The sequence below is a fragment of the Sycon ciliatum genome, chromosome 12, assembly GCF_964019385.1.
Source record: "Sycon ciliatum chromosome 12, ocSycCili1.1, whole genome shotgun sequence".
NCBI classification, from domain to species: Eukaryota; Metazoa; Porifera; class Calcarea; order Leucosolenida; family Sycettidae; genus Sycon; species Sycon ciliatum.
Window position 1 is genome coordinate 2233385 of NC_088654.1, and position 19465 is coordinate 2252849.

Consider the following 19465-nt stretch of genomic DNA (forward strand, 5'->3'; position numbering starts at 1 on the left):
CTACTACTACTACTACTACTACTACTACTACTACTACTACTACTACTACTACTACTACTACTACTACTACTACTACTACTACTACTACTACTACTACTACTACTACTACTACTACTACTACTACTACTACTACTACTACTACTACTACTACTACTACTACTACTACTACTACTACTACTACTACTACTGCTACTACTACTACTACTATTACTACTACTACTACTATGATTTTGCTTATGTGAACCAACCCTTAGTCCTAACTCCAGTTCATTGTGTTGCATGTACTGTTAACAGGTTGAAGATGGGATCTATTTTATTGCTTACTCTATGTGTGTTGGCTTCAATGCATATGCAAGCTGCTAAAATGGTAAAGTGTTAGAACAGCGAAAAATAATCATAGTACGCGCTCATTGGCTTCAATGCTGCACACAATAAATTGTGCTGAAGGTAAGACTTTGAAAACCTAACAGATATTCATTTTCATTTTCTATCCGTTGTATGGAAACTTGCAATGACAAATATTGTCATAATCTAATATTGACTGAGTACGTGGTCAATATAGGAAATAAAAGCCGAGTGAAAGAGTTTTTACGAGGTGTTTTTTTCTCCTATACTGACCAAGTACGAAATCAATATTAGATTTATCACGACAAACAGTCCGTGTTTCAAATTCCAGAACGATAACCTCATGAATGCCAGTCAATACTAAGGGAGTGATAATCTACAGTGCATTTCAAAACTATAGACGCGTAGGGTTTTTGAAATATTTCAAATTTGGCTGGAACTTTTTGAGAATAGTTTTCGGAATATTGCTCAGGATCGCTCCACAATTACTCTCATATAGTTTCTAAAGGATTGTCGCTCCACAATTACTCTCATATAGTTTCTAAAGGATTGGATAACAGACGCCCAATTTGGAAAAATTTATGCAAAGTGATCACGGATTTTACGTGGTATAGATGCTGGCATAACGGTTTTAGCCTAGGTACGCGTCTATAGTTTTGAAATGGACTATGTATTACATTACATTTCTGTAATTTTGGGTGCTTGGAATATTAACATGATCATCCTGTTGCCATTGTGTCCCATATTAGCTAAAGACTTAGTAGTGTAGAGGCGACGGTTTCAAATAGGACATAAGTTGCAAACCGGTATGGACTCAATAGTCACGTTCTCTCTTGGTAAATTGATTAGAAAACATATGTCACAGTGAGACGACGGCCAAAATTTCATGGCTATGCAATAACCAGAAATGCCATACCAAGCAGATGAGTTTTGACGTGTTGCTTCGCACCGCGACTTGAATTTTACGACTTTCGAAAAATCAATTTCTTGTCGAAGGTAAACAGCGGCTCGCCTCTCGCCAATAAATCACCGCATACCAATCAAAACTAATGGAAGCAGGCTTATTGTTACTCTGTACTGGCCGTTGTGGAGCGATAGCAATTATTATATATTTATTATTATTTAAATAACCTACGTGTAGCTAATCATTCTTATATAGCTATGAATAGGATGAAGGCCGCACACATCACGCAACTACGTTACTTGTTTGACATGAATTACTTTGGATTTTATAACAAAAGTATTATTGAAAACTAGAGGTGAAACAATTATACCGAGTACTCGAGTACTCGCTCGGTTTTTTCAAAAATAATCGTACTCGGAATAAATCAGAGTACTCGTTCATACATGGTGCATGCATTTATCACAGAAATCTGCAGTTTCAGAGCAGCAGTCGGAAGATATTGAGGTGCAGACTGTGTGGTGAACATTTGTTCACGAGTAGAGAGAGCCCGAATGACCCACGAACCGATATACCCGAGAAAAATGACTGCTACTCTTTTCAATCAGGGTTGTATCATGTGATTTTAAGGCCCTTGGTGTGCCATTTTCAGGGGATGAAGAATACTCGAACTCGGGATCTCAGTGCCAACTTTCACCCCTATTGAAAACCCAGAATCGATTTTATCGTTCCTATCATCAGTGGGAAAAAACGGAACTAAGGATACAACCAAAAGTTAAGTACTGTAAATAGAAAGGTGTTAGAAATAATATCAAGATACAAGTGCAATAAAACCACTAGAGGAAACGCAAAAAAGGTAACAAAATTACCTAAAATATTAACTGGTTTAAGGGAAAGAGACAAACGGGAAAAGATTACATAAGATTATTATTATTTATTCTTCTTTTGATAACCGCAATCAATAAAACTAGCTGAACCGACATTTGTAAATTTCACTGTTGTTGCTCTTAGTGTTATTTCTCTAACTTAGATTTTCTTTAATAGTTCAATTTTTGTTTCAGTGTCCTTTAGTACAACGACCATTCCTGATGAGCGTTGTACGAAAAATTGTTTGAATCCATATTTTTTTCCCTGCGCCATTTCTTCATATTTTCATCGTTTCATTGCACATCGCCTCCACCGTTTTTACATTGCATGAATAAAGTACACAGATGTCGGTTCAGCTAGTTTTATTGATTGCGGTTATCAAATTATTGTCTGCTCGCCGTGTTTTTAAATATTCTTCTTTTACTAGGGAATTCCCAACAGGCGTCAGCGCTATTTTACAGGGAACCCTAGGTATAATTTTATGGATGAGCGATATTCAGCTGGTGAACTAGACGCGCGGCAAGCCGGTGGAAGTGTTTTCCACCTGGTAGTTACCTAATTTCAGACCCAGAGTGACGTGCACTCTAAAACCTGTCCGGTTTGGAACCACAGCAGACTCATGACAACGGAGCGACACGCGATGCGACAGACGTGAAACCTGGTAAACCCTAAATCGCAGCCATATCGCACCCCACGCAACTGCCGCAACTGGGCCATTGCAGGCCATCGCAGAAGTTGAGTTTGGCTCAACTTTTGCGATGCGATGCGATGCGACAAGCGATTTGGTGTACGATTTTGACGATTTTGACCTTTTCTACAGCAAAGTTGTACAAAGGTGCAAGAGTTGCCTATAAATTCTTACAAGTTGTGTCAAACCGCTGACTTCTTCTGTGAATGGTATTTCGCGAGTTCGCATCGCACGCATCCATCGCAGATCGCGTGTCGCCTCGCAAAAAAGCTTCTTAGAATCCCGCTTAAAGAGGAAGGAGGTTTAGATAAAAAAAACAGGGCACAGCGGACTACAACCACCATGAGTACCAAACCCTAGAGGGTGAAGGAATCACGCTTTAAATTGACAACTTTCTCTTCATACTCGTGACGCTTAAAATCCTGGTTTTCGCTCAAAGTTGGCTCCTTCTATCCCTAGGTGGACTTCATCCACCCAATATGATGTTTGGTCCAGAAACCCTCCGTTCTTTAGATATCGACCCAAATGTGAACTGAACCACCTTCAAACAAGGTATAAGGAGGAGGGTTTACTGCTGCTCACAACAACGCAGTACAGCCAAACAAATTATGTTCTCTTACCGATCCACTTCACCTAGTAATGTTTAGCCATCCATATGAGCCGTCAGATGCGAAAAGGGTGCTTATGGCATATTTTGGTCAGATTGAGATAAGGACTCAGGCAAAATCTATAGGATTTTATGCTTCACCTCCAAAAAACTGGACTCAAAAATCCAAACCCATCATGGAGATATCGTCAATTTAGTATCGCGAATATTTGCCACTTTTACGGCCTAAGTTGCAGAAAAATTGCTCTCCTGGTTGGCCGGAAAAATCACGGAATAAAGCTGGTGGCCACAGTTCTTGGTAAGTAAGTGTAACTGAGGTGAACACATTGGCATCATTAAAGCAGCAGAAGTGACTAATCACAGTTTACCGTGGGCCAGAAACACCAGCTGGGTTACAATTGCAAAGTAAAATCAGCATTAAATATCACGCTCTATTTACAGCAAGAATTATTGTTGTTCCTCCTCACCAGCAAATGAATAGCTAAACGACTGCCACTGTCTTTTTTGCCCTTGGAGTTTACTTCAGCTGAATATCTTCCAATTTCAATAAGTCCCCGTAAGATTGCATTCTTTCTGCTCCTTCTCCTTCTCCATCTCCATAAAATTCAACCTGCTCTCCGCAATTCGAGCTGACGAAAATTGTTTGAGGCACTCATCTCGGCATCCACACGCAGGAATCGCTTGCACAGGAGCTGCTGTTGCTGCTGCTGTTGCCGCACCAGCCCACGCTTGCTCCTGGGAAGATCAGCCACCAAAAAAGATCTCCGTAATTTCAGCAACTGGTTCTGCATTGTCCTCTTCTTCATCAGAAATTGCATCGCTGTTTTCGGGTGCTGCACTTTCGCTCGGGTCAAATACCTCGTCTGGCTCGCACTCTGAGTGAGTCGCCAAAACCTTCAACATCCATGTCCTGAAGAACTTTGGCTAAAGCCTCATCCACAGTAAAGTAAGACTGCCTGCTCATCTTGAAATTTGTAATAGAACAGAGAAGTCAAGCAGGTCAGGAGACGAAAGAATTATTTCGTTCAAAATCAGAACGGAGCTCGCGCCAACAAAAAAAATGGCAGTTTCTTTTGTATGGAACTCCACCGTGCTTTGCCGTACCAGGCTGGTTGAAATATCTACGGAAAGCGGGGAGTCTCAGCAGTGCGCTAGTGTACATACCAGCGCTGTGGGATGCACACTCACACTGCAACGATCGAAAAATGACGTCACGTCAAGATTCACTCATGCACGTGACAGGTACATGACAGCCTGTCACTCTGACGCACTTTACTAGATTTGCTGTGTGATGCCATAAGCACCCTTTTCGCATCTGACGGCTCATATTTCGATTGGCGTCTTACTGAGTCTCTTGAAGAAATTTATCAATTCAGCCTGTCTACTGGCGGCCATTACGAAGGCCATTTACAAGGGCCAGTAGCAGCGGGTTACGTCCTGAAATTGGGGTAGACCATCATCATAGGCTGCTGCAACATGTCCCCAAGCGCCAATAAGTGGTCTTGAACAAAGTTATCCCCTAAATATCACTTGGGAGATATATTCAAATTTCGAACTCTCCAACGTCCATGCCCTAGCAGAATCCAACTTCGGGGCAGGATAACACACACGGAGCGCCTCCATATACCTTTTCCCTACGCTACCAGCACTTAGACATGATGGGAATGATCTCTGCCCTCACAGAAACTCAAATGAAGCCGTCGTTTGCTGAACAACAGCCCAACATGACGAGAAAGAAGAACTGCTCAACTGCAAACAAATAAACAGCAAGGGCTGCAACAGTAGCGCAAGATGGCCCAAAAAGTTTTCTTGTACAAGGCAGCCAGTGCCCCGAGTTTCACCTGTGCATCGATGCCTCGTCGCACCAGTGGAAAATCATGATGTAGCAGTCGGGCGCTTTAGATGCATTGCATTTGGAAAATCAAGAATCGAAAAATAAAAAGTTCTCTTTGGGCGACAGCCACAGCCCTACAAGTAGGTGCCTAAAAAGATGCACGATATATACAAGTATGTTATATCCGCGCATGCACCAGAAGTACATGGGCTCATGGCAACCTGAGAGAATTTTTGGACACGCATGTGAAACTCTGCCCAGCACAAGAGATAGTTCTGGCACAATCACGGCCATCTTGTACTACTGTTGCAGTCCTTGCTGATTTGTTGTTGTGGAATAGTTCTTCTTTCTCGTCATGGTGGGCTGTTGTTGAGCAAGTGACGCTTCGTATCCCAGTATCCAAGCAACATTACTAGAGTTTCTGGACCAAACTGTCATAGTGGGCAAACAAGGTCAACTCAGGTATAAAAGGAGCCAACTCCGTAATCGGTAATTTGGCCATGTCCGGGGATATTACTCGTTATAGACATTTACTGATTTAAATGATGATGGGTTGAAACCATTCGTCTAATAAATTTGGCAACAAGAGCTAAACGCCAGAATGTTACATACACAGTTCCAGTCATCAAAATGTGACGTCAAAGTTTGAGCTGGCTCCAAAAGATTCTTGTTCGATCGAGTGGATGTCCTTCTTGTCCAAGGAGTTTCTAGTGTCTTCAAGTGGGTTGGGTCAAGTTTAGCCTCAATGTACCTTACTAATAATTACTGATTTAGGTGATGATGCGTTGAAACCATTAGTCCTACAAATTTACATTGCCAAGTTTGTTATAATTATTGCGCTCTTTAGAGCAACTCGCACCATAATTTAGCATGTGTACGTTTCAATACCATTCTCCTGACGAAATGCTGTGTAAATTAACATTGTGCTTCGTCTCATTTTCAACCTCAAGATTAACCGATTTGAGAAATGATGAAGAAAGGAAAAGGACAAAATATTACGAGTTATGACAAACTGTCCACCAACGTAACCCGATCTTATACAGTCCTTTTCCTTTCTTCATCATAACTATATTGGCTCACCATGCGAGTTCAGATTTGAGAGATGATTATACAAAAGGACTCATCAGATTAACAACTCCCAACTCTCTTCGTATGCAAATATGTTTCCCTTTGTATAAGTCTTGAGTTCATTTCGGTCTCCATGGCAACTGACCTATATGGGTACACTTCCATTTGTTGTTTTCGTTGCAGAGCAATATTACTATGTTTGTGATAACAAAAGAGTGCTTTTTATGGACACGCGGGATAAACTGGTTTACGATAAAGCCAAGCACGCTTGCAATATTAGATTCGCCAGTTTACCTACCGACGCCGAGGAAACCTGCATGAAGGAGCTTGTCAACCGGATACCCAAATGGGAAGGACAACTATATTTCTGGGCTACTAGACTAGCTGATGGGAATCCGCTTGTCTTTAATAATCGTAGTTCGCTTGTTCCTGCGACCGCTACGCACAAATTTCATATAGCCTGCGTTGACAGGAGGGGTAAGTCGATTAAATATAATATGCACATATTATTTGAGTTTCTTTGTGCTGTGCTGAAGCCATTTATGCCACCATACGAGACAAGGTGAAATGCGTATGTCGAAACTTTGACGATCTGGATGTGTACAATTTCCATGTTTTCTTCGTATAGGTGCCAATAAAGCAGCGCAAGTGTGTGGCACGTGAACATAATTTTTCTAAGGTCAAGAAGAAGTACATGTACCAGGCAACTTGTGGATAATGTGCCTTCGTCGCGACATATTGACATCGTTTCAAATGTGATGGAAATCATATACAAAAATTAGCTACCCATAAAGGGTGCATGATCGTTTACATGTCAGGAAGCAACTCAGCAAATTACATATCTTCCTCGCCACTGTCGTTCCTGGAGGAACAGCTCAAACGTTCTATCTGCACAGCTGCTGCACGGTTCTTGTTCCACTTCTCCCCATCTCGAATCTCTCAAAGGCACAACCACCACAACAAACACAACCACAACAACAAACACAACCACCACAACAAACACAACCACCACAACAACAGGAGGCCATTGAAATGCCACTGCTGCAGCAGCAGCAACCACCACTTGCGGCAGGAGCGCCAACCCAAACAAATGTGTGTATTGCCTGCAAAGGCGGCCCACCTCCCCTTCTCAGGACATGTCGTGGATGTGCACTGCCATACCACCACATGTGCCAATCAATGGACGAAGACGAACAAACATTGTGTTACCAGTGTTATCTCGGTAGAACCTTGAAAGAGAAGGGGCAACCACCTGAACAAGAGCAGCAGCAGCAAGATCACTAACAGCTGATACCATTGCATGTACAGCAACAGCACCAGCTGGAGCAGCAACACGTGATACAACTCTACGTACAGCAACGGCAGCAGCACCAACAGCAGCAGCAGCAACAGCAGCAGAAAGCAGTAATAGTCGCGCCTACTAGTGCAGAAAACAAGAAGTGGCAAGACAGTGAAAGAGATGGAGCGCAGCAGCAGCGCTCGGACAAGAAGCATAATGCTATAAATCATGAATGAATATACCAGAAGTTCTGGCCGCATGGCATCAATGATATCAAGATTGAAGAATTACAAGCACACAATTTCCTGTGAGGTGTCATTGTGAACTGTCATATTCCTTGTGAGGAACTTCCGTGTAATGCCTTCAAGGCCACCATATTGCGCCATGCATTCATGGACATGGTGCAGAAAAATTCAGAACTGTTCAGCTGCATAGGACGAGTGACGGCTTGACTGAGAGCAAACAAAGCACTTCGCACTACAGTATCAATCCAAACACAGAGAGAAAACAGCACAAGAAAACGCAGCATCAATGTTCATTAAATGTTTTCTTACCCTACGCTACCAGCACTTAGACATGACGGGAATGATCTCTGCCCTCACAGAAACTCAAATGAAGCCGTCGTTTGCTGAACAATAGCCCAACATGACGAGAAAGAAGAACTGCTCAACGGCAAACAAATATACAGCAAGGGCTGCAACAGTAGCGCAAGATGGCCCAACATTTCTCTTGTACAAGGCAACCAGTGCACTCGAGTTTCACATGTGCATCGATGCATCGTCGCACTAGTGGAAAATCATGATGTAGCAGTCGGGCGCTTGAGGATATCAGATATGCATTGCAGATGGAAAACCAAGAATCGAAAAATGAAAAAAAGTTCTCTTTTGGGGGACAGCCATCGCCCTACAAGTAGGTACCTAAAAAGATGCACGATATATACAAGTATGTTATATCCGCGCATGCACCAGAAGTACATGGGCTCATGGCAACCTGAGAAGAATTTTGAATTTTTGGATGGGAGCGTGGGACGCATGTGAAACTCGCATTCACTATCTGCCCAGGACAAGAGATCGTTCTGGACCAATCTGGGCCATCTTGAACTACTGTTCCAGTCTTACCTGATTTGTTGTTGTGGAAAAGTTCTTCTTTCTCGTCATGGTGGGCTGTTGTTCAGCAAGTGACGCTTCGCATCCCAGTATCCAAGCAACATTACAAGAGGTTCTGGACCAAGCTGTCACAGTGGGCAAACAAGGTCCACTCAGGTATAAAATGAGCCAACTCGGTAATCAGTAATTTGGCCAGGCCGGGGATTATTACGTCCTATAAATTTGGCAACAAGAGCTAAAAGCCAGATAAGAAGGTAATATACACAGCTCCATATTAACCCTTTAAGAGCCGCCCCATACTTGAATGCAAAACTTCAAAAGATCCTAACTCAGTTCAATCTCGCTCAAATCCAGTGATCGAAATATCCAGGGCAAAGAGAAAACTCTCACCTGTCGGGAGAAACAATCCGCGAAGCGCTGCGAGCAACGGTTTCTTAGATAAATCACTCGTAATTTGAGCCGCGATTGCGGCAATTTCAACAGCGCGCAGTGCGACTTTAGTATTGAGAATTTTGAGACTTTTCGTCACGCTGGTTTACTCGAATTTGCACGGATTTCACTGTTGATATTGTCAAGAGTACACAGCGAAAAAATTGGAAATCCACGATCGAGTAAAATGAAATATCTGGAGCGGGACGCAATTGGACGCATTTGGGGCATTTTTCGTACTGTCGCTGCGATCTAACGCTGGATAGACGGTGTGCTGGCTATCATGATCGACCTCTTTCTCTTCCTCTCGCGGAGACCTTTCCAGGAAGCCCTAGATTGTGAGGATTGAGTGATTAGAACTGAAGCTATGATCCAAGGAACACGAAAAAATGCAGAATTTTGAAAATTTCCTGTGGCTCTTAAAGGGTTAAGAGTCATCAAAATGTGACGTCAAGTGAGTTGGGTCAAGTTTAGTCTCAAAGTACCACACTAAGAATTACTGATTTAATTAGTCCTACAAATTTGGCAACAAGAGCTAAAAGCCAGAAGGAACTAAACACAATTGCATATTTCAAGAGTCATTCTTAGTGTGGTACTTTGAGACTTGACTCTACCGCTCACCTAGCACTAAAATCAATTGACCCTACTCACTTGAGGACACTAGAAACTCCTTGGACAAGAAGGACATCCACTCGATCGGAAAAGAATCTTTTCGAGCCAGCTCAAACTTTGACGTCACATTTTGATAATTTATCTGAAGCACAGAAGTGAGGGTTTGGCTGAAAAGACCTCAGCTCTTAACATGTCTCCTGCCTGCCTCATCGCAGTATGTAAGAATACTCTAAAGCTGCTTTAAAAAGATTCTCTCGCAGGCGGCCAGCGAATGCCACCCAGAAGTGCTAGTGGGTTTTACATTGCAAAGTTTGTTTTAATTATTGCGCTGTTTGGAGCAACTCACACCAGGCATATAGATATGCTGTGTAAATTGACATTAGTGTGCTTCGTCTCATTTTCAACCTTAAAATTAACCGATTTGAGAAATGATGAAGAAAGGAAAAGGACAAAATGATACGAGTTATGACAAACTGTCCACCAACGTAACCCGATCTTATACAGTCCTGTTCCTTTCTTCATCATAATAATAAGACCTTATTCGATAAACGTCACAATCACGTCAACCGGGGTCCCGAGAACCAGGGAGTGGCAAGAGATCTGCGCTCAGTGCACAGTGGACTCTGTGTGCGAACGTAGGAGTAGATAAATACCGGTATTTTACTACTCGTTTGTACAAACTGGGCCGTTCTTGCCACTCGTTTCTCGTACGCGTGCCCTAGCTTATGACAAATCCCTAGAGGCGAGTCCAAAAGTCACGTTATAGAATAAGGTCTATATTGGCTCACCATCCGAGTTCAGATTTGTGAGATGATTATACAAAAGTACTCATCAGATTTACAACTCCCTTCGTCTCTTCGTATGCAAATATTTTTCCCTTTGTATAAGTCTTGAGTTTTTTTCTCAATGGCAACTGACCTATGGGTACACTTCCATTTTTTGGTTTCTCTGCAGGTGAATCTCACTATGTTTGTGATGCCAACAGAGTGCTTTTTATGCACACGCGGGATTTAGTGTCGTACGATAAAGCCACTAACTTTTGCAATATTAGAGGCGCCAGTTTACCTACCGTCAACGAGGAACCCTGCATGAGGGACCTTTCTTCCCAGTTATTTAAAACCGAAGGAGACCTATATTTCTGGACTACTAGACCAGCTGGTGGGAAGCCGTTTGCCTCTAATGGAGTTGATGTGCTTACTTATCTAAAGCCTACGAACAAATTTAATGTAGCCTGCGTTCAGAGGAGGAGTAAGTCTATTAAATAATTATAACATGCACATTTTTTTGGAGTTTCTTTGTGCTGTGCTGATAGGTCCACATTGGTCAGCAGGCTGCAGATTTCAGAGTCATTTCACACCCTTAGCATAAATTGTTATGTTGTAACGGTATTACCGTAAGGGGGGTAATACCTGATCTGGGTTCGACCTTTGGCAAGATGCTTGTGCAAGCTATTATTTCGCGCGATACAGCCATTTATGTCACCATACGAGAAAAATGAAATGCGTACCTACTATCCAATATTTGTCTCACGCTGCACAACTACAGATATTCGCAATAGTCACCGACTTGCACAGCGGCACAGCGCTTGGCCCATTTGGCAGCATCATCCCCATGTCGGAACTTTGACGGTCTGCATGTGTACAATTTCCATGTTTTCCGTGTATAAGTGCCAATTAATCAGCGTATGTGTGTGACTCGTGAACATTATTTTTCTAAGGTCAAGAAGGAGTACATGTACCAGGCAACTGGATACAAAATGTGCCTTCGTCGCGCCATATTGGCATCGTTTCAAATGTGATGGAAATCATATACAAAAATTAGCTGCTCGTAAAGGGTTGAGTTGAGCGAATATAACTTGTTCATTAGATTCATTTTGATTTTCTCTGTCCTATGCTGATGGGTCCTCAAAGGATGAAACAAGATGCTCTCTGCAGGTGTCGTAGTCAATGCCTGTAATAACCGAAATCACCGGACATTGCTAAATTTCGGATTTCGCTTAACCGTTTGCTCCGTTTATCCTTGATTGGAACTTATTCGCCGATTTAGTTGCCGATGGTTTAATCATGGCCAATGTCCAAGGACCAGACCATCTATGTTCCCACACCAATCCAAGTTACCTACTTGATCCGCGCAGGCACAATTGGGGCTTATCTTCACACTTGTCTCAGGAAGAACTCAAATGCGCATGATCATTTACATGTCAGGAAGCAACTCAGCCGAAGATTCAAGCAAGTTACATAATATCTTCTTCGCCACTGTCGTTCCTGGAGGAACAGCTCAAACGTTCGATCTGCACAGTTGCTGCACGTTTCTTGTTCCACTTCTCCCCATCTCGAATCTCTCTCAAAGACTGTGCGTGTCTGTAAAAATAACGCCTTTGTTTGAGACAAAAAGGCATCGACACATCAGCGGTGTCCTTTTTCAAATCGCAACTTGCACTTGTCGTATTTGCTGATCCTCACCCAAGTGAACCGCTGGTGCTTATACATGCTGCACAGTGATAGCATCCGCTTTTTGTAGCACCTGTGCATACTGCACTTAAGTCCTAATGCCTTGCACCAGTCTTTTAGGCTAGTTTCCTGAAAGTCCTTTGCACGAGAGTATCCCTCAAGACTTGGTGCTTATTTTGAGCAGCTACTTTGACCTGTCCTCTGTGAGCTTCATGGTATCATGATGATGTAGCCAAATCAGCAAGATGTTGTCGCATCACTGACTTCTTCTGTGAATGGTATTTTGCGAGTTCGCATCGCGTGTCGCATCGCAAAAAAAGCTTCTGTGAATCCCGCTTGAATCGGTGGTTCCATGCCGTATGACATAGGCGGAACACCGAAAAATCATGTGCGTATATATTATAGAGCCAATTATAACTTGACGGTAACGACCCAATACCACCCGACATGGCCAAATTTCCGATTTCGCTAAAAGTTGGCGCCTACTGTCCCTACGGTCTGTTTCAAAAAGAATAGCAATCAAGTTTGACGATAAGGGAAATTTGGACAAAAAGTACATACAATGGCTTGTTAGGGCACGGCAAATTGTTCTGTGAAGGTTTCGGAACAATTGGACCAACCGTTAAGGAGTTAAAATTTCGGCCAGGTTTAAATTACTCTGGAAGCCAGTATCGATTTGTGATCAAAACCTCCGATTTATCCCTTCCTTTTTGGCCTTTTGGTTATGAATGCTGTCTGCTGACCATGAAGTAGTTGTGAGTTCAAATCCCAACAAAGTAAAACATTTTTCTTCATTGTTTTGGTGATCACGCTTGTACAAGACAAAGAAGGTGGCTGCCCCAAACGACTTGTTGTTGGAGCTTGCGTTTCCTGCCGAACCGACTGGCACTTGACTGGCTCACGCCATGTGAAGTTGTCAATACACACAACACTGAAACCGCTTGAGTGAACACGGACGTCATTGCGCTGTAGCTACGTGTTGTTGAATACACCCGAACATCGATCGATCGATTTCTATCAGCTTTCACAGGCGTCTGCATTTCTCAAAATGTCGTCGAAGTCACACGGATTGGTTTGCGACATCAAGGCTTTGGGAACGAGTCTGTGTCGATGCCGTTTTCGGCACATCGTGAGAGTAAATTGCATCCGCGGCAGCTCAAAGAATCAATTTGGTCACAAAACGAATTGGGACGCATCCCGCTCGTCAAAATTTATCACACTTTTGACACGTCCTCGACCAGCTCCTCTCTGACTCCATATCGATACGAGGAAGAACTCGTTTGTTGTTAACCAGACGAACATGTACGAGTAGTAGTAGCCGACGTCAGTGAGTTGTCATTTTTCATTCTTTCGCGCGGAATATTTCTTCGAGTTCACAGTGAGTTTTTCCAGGCAGCGCTTGAGCGCTCATACGGTAAGACGGCAAACTCCCTGTTGATCTTGTTGAAACTGACTATAGGTGAGCCTCATTCACTGAGTCTTGGGAAGATGCATTGAACCAACGACACAACAAGAGCACAGTAATTTAAGTTATAATTCATACATTTACATTTTAATGGAAACCTGACCGGTTTCTGCAATTATAATGCTTCATCAGAGGATGAAGAATGAGGTAGAAAACACTAGTTTATATACACGGTAGGCATGGATTGGCATACTAGTAGTGTAAAGTGGAGAAGGTTGCTAGTCATGTTGCGCTATGCACCAGGAGCTGGGCGTGTAGCAATGCAGTAAAATAATTGTCTTGGCGCAAATGTGGCTAATACGCATGGGTGACGTGAAGCTTAGGAAATAGCTAGGTGAAAAGTTGTAAAGCTGTACAAAAGTAAATGAACCATAGGGTTGAACTAGGTGAAAGTTGTAGGTTTGTACTGATGTTTTTTGGTTGGTTCCAGAAATTTCTAGAACCAACCAGAACTCATTTGTTGTAAACCAGCCGACGTCAGTGAGTTGTCATTTTTCATTCTTTCGCGCGGAATATTTCTTCGAGTTCATAGTGAGTGTTTCCAGGCAGCGCTTGAGCGCTCATACGGTAAGACGGCAAACTCCAAGGTGATCTTTTTGAAACTGACTATAGGTGAGCCTCATTCACTGAGTCTTAAGGCAAGTGCTGGCGAGGTAATTTTATGAGGGTGTCTGCATTTTCCACGATTTTATGGCCTGTGAGGCCGTCGACAAACATCACAGTATTGACCTTCAGCCTCCTCAATTCAGCCTCCACAGTAGCTCTGGAGGCTCACATTCTGAGCCGCCTGGCGGTGCGGAGTTATCCATGATAGGCAGGTAAATATGAGACAGAATATCAATTGATATAATAATATATCAATTGATATTCTGCATATTATGCCTCGAGGGGTGGGGGGGGGGGGGGGAGAGGAGTAGTCACGACACTCAGAGCTTCAAAACTTGCTTCTTACTCTTGGCGAGTTTTTGACAGGATGCCAAGAAAAGTACCTTTTGGCAAGATACGTTCACACCATCACGCAGTATTCTTATCTGTACATGGAAGCAACAATACCCGACCCAACATAAACAGAAGAAAACATGAAATACTTGAAACACTCATCAAGCCTCTTTTTGCCCTTTTTACCTGTGTTGTTAGTTTGTCTACGGCCTAAGGATCCAGCTCATGGGTCTTACAGCAACGGTGTATTCCTTCAACAAGAATTGCTTGATACGCTGACTTTGACATGTAAACCGGGATATGAGGTTCAAGGTAACCCGAAGGTGACTTGCATCACAGCACCTTCCACTACTAGCCCACTACCTACATGCGGTGAGCTTCCTTGTGTGGTCTTCAGAATGCAAAATCATTTTTACAATAGCGTGTTACAACAGTTTGCCCATGAGCTTGTTCCCAGCAACTGACTGGTTTGGGTGCATGTGTGGCTCCAACCCTTTGGGGGTGATTTTTTTTCTTCATAAACCCCCTCCTTTTTGTGGATGAGTGTGCTCTATATCATCCTATGTTACTCCAAAAAAAATTCAGGGGGTGTTTCCGCGGAGATAAGGCTGTTTGAGGTGTATTTCTAGGGGTGTGTGTATTTATCGATTTCGGCCTAAATTTGCTTGTTTTGTGGTCATATTTCAGATTTACCAGTTGTCTGGCTTCTCTTTGTGATTGCAAGTCCTTTCACACATCACAGTGAAGCATTTGAGCAAGAAAATCTGGCAATCAGCATTGACTACTCAGAAAAATAGTAATTTTGGTACAAAAATGAACTTCGCAGAAATGCCCGTCCGCAAAGTACAATTGGGCGCACAGCTTCATATTTTCTTCATGGACATTCCCTTTTTATTTTATTTTTGGGATCCTCATACTTCATAGAAACTAGAAATATATAATTTTAGGGGGGCTACCGTGTATTTTAGACCTCCACAAATAAAAATAGGACAGAAAATTGGCCGATTTTCCACCATTCTTGGAATTGCTATTTTTCAGGTCAGGTGATCATTCTATGCATTCCTTGTGGTATTACTCCAATTTTTTGTGTCAAAAGCATTGAATGGTCCCCCAGATTGTTAAAGTATACATGGAGACTAGATGAGGCCATTGTTCCTGGGCTTTTCAGTGCACATGCTCACAAACAAGTACCTCTTGCACACACAAATACATGTACGTCATATACGCGCACCCCCAATAGCATACACCCACATGCAAAATGCATGGTCTTGAGCTTAGTTACCATATTCAGTATTCTGCTGTCCATGCACTTGTGCACACGTGCGCCCGCGCACACACACAACATGCACTGGGCGTGCGCGCGCGCGCACACACACACACACACACACACACACACACACACAAACACACACACAAACACACACACACACACACACACAACATGTAGGCTCACACGCGAGCCTGCGTATGTGCATGCACATAGTGCTTATAGGTACAGGTGCATGCATTCATCATAATAGTGCGAGTAGTGTAGGAATATTTTCAAATCACTGGTGCTGTACAACACAGCATTTACAAAATACTTCACACTCTGACCATAGACCATAGTACTGCAAAACAACATACTCAATTTTCAGTGCTGCATTTTATTCAAGTGGACGCAGGTGATGACTTACTGCTAGCTACAGCTTTCGTAAATAGCCCAAGTCACTGAGCAGTAGCTCACCAACGATTTACCACTCACTCAAGACTGCAATGTTTTCAGCGTAGCAATATATTTCGCCACTTGAGAATTAGAAGTGGATCCACTTACCAGAGTCTGTGCACCCACTTCAATCTTTCTCTCCAAAACGCGCTTACAGTAGGTTTTGGTCCCTGGTGTTACACAGCCATTGAGACGCTTGGCTCCGTTGTCCTTGGTCATTTTTTCGTCAAGCAAAATTGTTCAGGATCTCGAGCTGTGAAGACAACTTCTTGCTCACACCGGCGATGCTTTTGAAAACATGCCCTGATACCCACTGACACAATGGAAGAAAAAACAACAGGAACCTCGATGGGGCCCAGGGAAGACTACAGGTGAAGAATGAAACAATATTCTCTGATAAGACTGTCGATCGCGGAGTTCAAATTTTAGTAAATTGAGATGGGAATTTCACAACTTTTCGCACTTATCGGCAAAAACAAGACTTTTGCCTGCAAAAAACAGAGCGCCAGACCGGCTGCGCAGCGCAGAAGGTTGGAGCCTCCTTAATTTCATTGTTTGTGAAATTACAATCGGACGTGTTTCAAATAGACCTCATCGGCATTCCATTTGTAACCATCCGCCTCGGTGTGGATAGAGCTAAAGAATATTCACTGAGACCTTAGTGGTCGAAACAGCGTGAAAATCGGCTTTCGGTATGAACGTCCATTCAAACACGACTTCGCCCCGAGGAGTGTATTATCAGTTTAAACGCGAGTATGAACATTGAAGCAATTCCACCTCCTCCATTTGCGCTCTCTGACAGATATCATTTCCTCCAGGCAGCGTTGTTTGGATCACTAAGGTCTGATCAGTGGAGGTTGAGAATAAATAATGACTAGCATTAATTTGAAGTCACATATATATACATAGAATGAAGAGAAGAATTGTGATCCCGCGCAAGTACGCAAGACGCCCCTGGGGCATTTACTCCGTCAACTCGCTCATCACCATACAGAACTGTCATCGCATGATCTGGTGAAAATTCAGCTCTTGTCTCCATTGTATAATTACCGTTCTCATATATGCTGTCACCCTTTGAGTACATGAAACACCAGTATGTAAGCTGAGAAGAAGTAGCGACGACCCGGCCATTATAGAATCCAATACACCACACCACTACATTGCGCTCTTGGCCGATCCAAACTCTGCACTCACATCACCACAGCGAGGACAATTCCGGTGTATAAATTGATATTAACAATGAGCCTCTAGACAGCTGTTTCCCTCCTCCTGAGCTCATGAGTGGAGGCATGATGTTGACTGAAAGCATAATAGGAATAGACTAATCTTTACACGGCTACATTGGCTCAATTGCACAATTGCGCTCATTCGGCAAAGAAACGTGGCATACCCTAGTGACAAGTGATAAAACGGTCAGGTGATAACGACACGCGCTCATGGCTGGGACAGGAACATGTAGCATTTGTGAAAAGTTAAAATAAATCCAACCAACCAACCAAAAAGGGTGGAGGGGGCGCAAAAAACAGCAGAAAAGTTAGGGTGCGTTCTTATATTCTCTAGCTTCTAGAAGAAGAAAAGAGAAGTCGAAGAAACTGGGATTATTCAAGAATGGGTCTCGAAGAATTCGGAGATATTTTGCACAAAGTGAAGCGCCAAAGAGGCCGCGATCTTGAGTGATGAATCTATGTGCCTATGCGAAAAGGGAAATGCGTACACTCATGATGAACACGTGGCCTTTAGTGGTAGTCCGCATGCGCTGATCCCAAAACGCGGGAATCTCCAAGTTTCAACCACCTCTGAAGCTTGGAGAGCTTGGAGAGCTTTGGAGAGCTTCGGAGAGGATATAAGAACAGCTCGACAGACGAACTATTCTATTATTTCCTGGGGCTATTATTTGAATGCCACAACTATCAGGGCTAATTTTTTGGTCTTCATGAAAAACTGGTATTGTGAACTTGGTTCCGCTTCTTTCAAGGAGACATAATTGAAAAGAAGTCCCGAAAAACGAGAAATTAGGTCCGAAAGTCACCCCGTCACGGACCGTGCCTTATGACGCGCGCCGTTCGACATTGAACGTCGCAACGACTGCTGCATGTCGTGTCGTACGAATCTTACAGGATTTTACAGCTCACCCCAGCCCTCCCGACAACCCTTACGTCCCGTACCGTCGGCGTTGCGTCGAATGTGAACTAGGCTTAAGACGCACTCGATCGTAAGTCGTAAGTCACACTCGATCGTAAGGCTGTGTTTACATGAGAAATTTCAACCCGGGTCGAGTTCAGCCCGGGTTGAAAGTCTGTACGATAGACAAAAGAGGTGAGCGTTTACATGAAGACAGTTGACCCGGGTCAAATACTGATATGCCGCCAAAAGTCCACTTCTACAGTCCTGTATGGTCACGTGAATCCGTTCGCGCGAAATTTGCATCTGCAGTGCTGTTCAAACCTGGCGCGAGATACGCACAGAAGTACGTTTGTACGATTTTCTTGACCCGGGTTGATTTCAACCCTCCCCTTGGGGGGAGGGTTGAAATCAACCAGGGGCGAAATTTCAACCCGGGTCAAGCGCAGTGCGTCATGTAAACGCGCCATTCACTTTGTGCACATGGGGGGTTGAAATCTGACCCGGGTCGAACTCAACCCGGGTTGAAACGCTTCATGTAAACACAGCCTAAGTCGGTGTGACTTACAATCGTGTGACTTACGATCGAGTGTGACTTACGATCGAGTGTGACTTACACTCGATCGTAAGTCAGTGTGACTTACGATCGAGTGTGACTTACGATCTGAGAAATATGGTATGCACCACAGATACATGTTTTCACTCCATCTTGGTGTTTTCTTTCCCAGACACCTGTAATCCAGGGTGTCCAGGGTCCAGACTGACGTGTGTTGACGGAACCACATGCCAATGTAAGACAGCGTATTTTACTATTCTACTTGTTAAACATGTGTGTACATATTTTATGTGCGTGTGTGTGTGTTCTACTCTCCCCTGTCTCGGTGGCGGCGTGGCCAAGCATTTGGCAGCTGTACACCAGGTCAGGTGTGTGTGTGTGTGTGTGTGTGTGTGTGTGTGTGTGTGTGTGTGTGTGTGTGTGTGTGTGTGTGTGTGTGTGTGTGTGTGTGTGTGTGTGTGTGTGGGTGGGTGGGTGTCGACGCGTTCTCAGT

General features: G+C 43.4%; 1 long non-coding RNA gene across 1 annotated transcript; it reads left to right on the top strand.

Moving 5' to 3' along the window:
* Window positions 1-414: 414 nt before the first annotated feature.
* On the top strand, window positions 415-14956 carry LOC135828167 (uncharacterized). Its single transcript, XR_010555577.1, has 4 exons — window positions 415-447; window positions 6494-6787; window positions 10691-10984; window positions 14789-14956. It is a non-coding gene; the product is annotated as an uncharacterized LOC135828167 (long non-coding RNA).
* The last annotated feature ends 4509 nt before the right edge of the window (window positions 14957-19465 follow it).